The sequence below is a fragment of the Colobus angolensis genome, unplaced genomic scaffold (genome assembly GCF_000951035.1).
Source record: "Colobus angolensis palliatus isolate OR3802 unplaced genomic scaffold, Cang.pa_1.0 Scaffold401, whole genome shotgun sequence".
Taxonomy (NCBI): Eukaryota; Metazoa; Chordata; class Mammalia; order Primates; family Cercopithecidae; genus Colobus; species Colobus angolensis.
In genome coordinates, this window is record NW_012117389.1 from 1,246,171 (window position 1) to 1,249,568 (window position 3,398).

The window sequence follows — 3,398 nt, forward strand, 5'->3', positions numbered from 1 at the left end:
AAAGTAGGAGAATGACGTCTCAATAAATAGAGAAAATCAACAAAGAGATAGAAATTTTAAAATAAACCATGGAAATTCTGAGCTGAAAAGCATAATGCCTTAAATTTTTTAAAAACTTACTAGAGAACTTCAATAGAAGCTTTAAGCAGGCAGAAGAAATAATTAGAGAATTTGAAGATACGTCAATTGAAATTATCCAGTCAGAAGAGCAGAAAGAAAAAAAAGAGTGCCTAAGAAACCTGTGGGATACCATCAAGACTACCTATTTTCACACAATAAACATTTCAGGAGAGGAGAGAGAGAAAGAGATGGAAAGAATATCAGAAAATGTAATGTTCAAAATATCTCAAATTTCATAAAAGACATTAATCAACACATCTAAGAGGTTCAACAGAGTCAAAAAAGGATTAGCATAAAGAGGTCCACAGTGAAACATATTATAACTAAACTGTTAAAAGATAAAAGCAAGCAGAATGTTGAAAGCAAAGATAAGTGACTCATCATTAACAGAGGATCCTCAATAAGATTGGCAGCCAGTTTCTCATCAGAAATTATGGAGTCCAAAAGGTAGTGGAAGGGCACATTTAAAATACTGAAAGAAAAAAAACTGTCAGCCAAGGATTCTACGTCCAGCCAAATTATTCTTCAAAAATCAATGAAAAAATAAGATAATCTCAGATAAGTAAAAGCTGAAGGAGTTTACTGCTAGAACTTGCATGCAGGAAAGCAAGAAATGCTTTCAAATGTAAATGAAAGGACACAAAACAGAAACAGATAAATGAAGAACATTGTTCAAGGTTAATACAAAAGCCAGTATCACTGTGTATTTGTTTTTGTAACTCTTTTTTTGCTTTCCTATATGTTTTTAAGAACAAGTGCCTGAAACAATCATTGTAAATCTACATTAAGGAACAAACAAGGTATAAACTTTTCATTTGTGACAACAATTATATAAAAGATGAGGGAAGAAGCTGTAAGAAGCAGAGATTTGATTACTATTGAAGCTCAGATGGTATTCATTCATTAAATATTTTAACTGAGCCTAAAAGGTTAATTGGAATCCTCATAGCAATCATCAATAAAATAACAAAAAATAAAGGAAAAAAAAAGGAATCAAGATGGTAACCTACATGCATTATCCATTCTTGCATAACTTGAAAGGAATACCTGAGACTGGTTAATTTATAAAGTAAAAAGAATTTAATTGGCTCACAGATCTGCATGCTGTGCATGAAACATGATGGAAGGCAAAAGAGGAGCAGGCACCTCACATGACCAGAGCAGGAACAAGAGAGAGAGTGCAGGGGAGGTGCCACACAATTGTAAACAACCGAATCTCATAAGAACTCACTCACTATCATTAGGACAGTACCAAGGGGAATGGTGCTAAACCATTTATGAGAAATCTGCCCCTATGATCAAATCACCTCCCAACAGGCCCCATCTCTAACACTGAGGATTGTAATTCAACATGAGATTTCATGAGGACACAGATCCAAATTGTATCAGTACAAAAATCAATTAAACATAAAAGAAGGTAGCGTGTAGGAATAGGGGAACAAAAAAGATGTCAGACATAAGTCCTCCCTTGCCAGTAATTACTTTAAATTTTAAAAGATTAGTTCTCCAATTAAAAGGCAAAGACTGCCATGAAGTCTTTGCCCATGCCTATGTCCTGAATGGTATTGCCTAGGTTTTTTTCTAAGGTTTTTATGGTTTGGGATTTTACATTTAAGTCTTTAATACATCTTGAGTTAATTTTTGTATAAAGTGTAAGGAAAGGGTTCAGTTTCGGTTTTCTGCATATGGCTAGCCAGTTTTCCCAGCACCGTTTACTGAATAGGAGATCCTTTCCCCATTGCTTGTTTTTGTGAGGTTTGTCCAAAAGCAATTGCAACAAAAGTCAAAATTGACAAATTGGATCTAATTAAACTAAAAAGATTCTGCACTGCAAAAGAAACTATCATCAGAGTGAACAGGCAACCTACAGAATGGGAGAAAATTTTTGCAATCTACCCATATGAAAAAGTTCTAATATCCAGAATTTACAAGGAATTTAAACAAATTTACAGGAAAAATGCAAACAACCCCATCAAAAAGTGGACAAAGGATATGAACAGACACTTCTCAAAAGAAAACATTTATGCTGCCAACAAACATATTAAAGAAGCTCAACATCACTGATCATCAGAGAAATGCAAATCAAAACTACAATAAGATACCATCTCATGTCAGTCAGAATGGCGATTATTAAAAAAGCAAGAAAAAACAAAGGCCGGCAAGTCTGTGGAGAAATAGGAACACTTTTACACTGTTGGTGGGAATGTAAATTAGTTCAACCATTGTGGAAGACAGTATGGTGATTTCTCAAGGATCTAGAACCAGAAACACCATTTGACCCAGCAATCCCATTACTGGGTATATATGCAAAGGAATATAAATCATTCTACTATAAAGACACATGTACACATATATTTATTGCAGCACTATTTACAATAGCAAAGACATGGAATCAACCCAAATGCGCATCAGTGATAGACTGGATAAAGAAAATGTGGCACATATACACCATGGACTACTATGCAGCTATATAAAGGAATAAGATCATGTCCTTTGCAGGAACATGGATGAAGTTGGAAGCCATCACCCTCAGCAAACTAACACAGGAACAGAAAACCAAACACTGCATGTTCTCACTCGTAAGTGGGAGTTGAACAATGACAACACATGAACACAGAGAGGGGAACAACACACACCAGGGACTGTTGGGGGTTAGTGGGCAAGGGGCGGGAACTTAGAGGATGGGTCAATAGGTGCAGCAAACCACCATGGCACTTGTATACCTATCTAACAAACCTGCACTTTCTGCACATGAATCCCACTTTTTTATAGAAGAAATAAAGAAAACAAACAAACAAGCAAAAAAAAAAAAAAAAAGGCAAAGATTGTAATGTAGTTTAAAATCAGGGAGTGTGATGCCTCCAGCTTTGTTCTTCTCAAGATTGCTTTGGCTGTTTGGGATCTGTTGTGGTTCCACACTAATTTTAAGATTGTTTCTTTCTATTTCCATGAAAAATGTCTTTGGAAATTTGATAGAGATTGTATTGAATCTGAAGACCGTTTTAACATAATTAATAAGATTAATATTGTCAATATACAGGATAATATTAATTCTAACAATTTATGGACCCAAGATATCTTTTTATTTATTTGTGTCTTCAATTTTTACATCAATATCTTACAGTTTTTAATATACAGAGTATTCACATCTTTGGTTACATTTACTCACAAGTGTTTTATTCTTTTTGATTCTAAGGTAAATAGGACTTTATTTCAAATTTCTTTGTTGACTATTGCATTTAATTTCTTTTTTGGCTAATCTTCTGTTAGGGTATAGA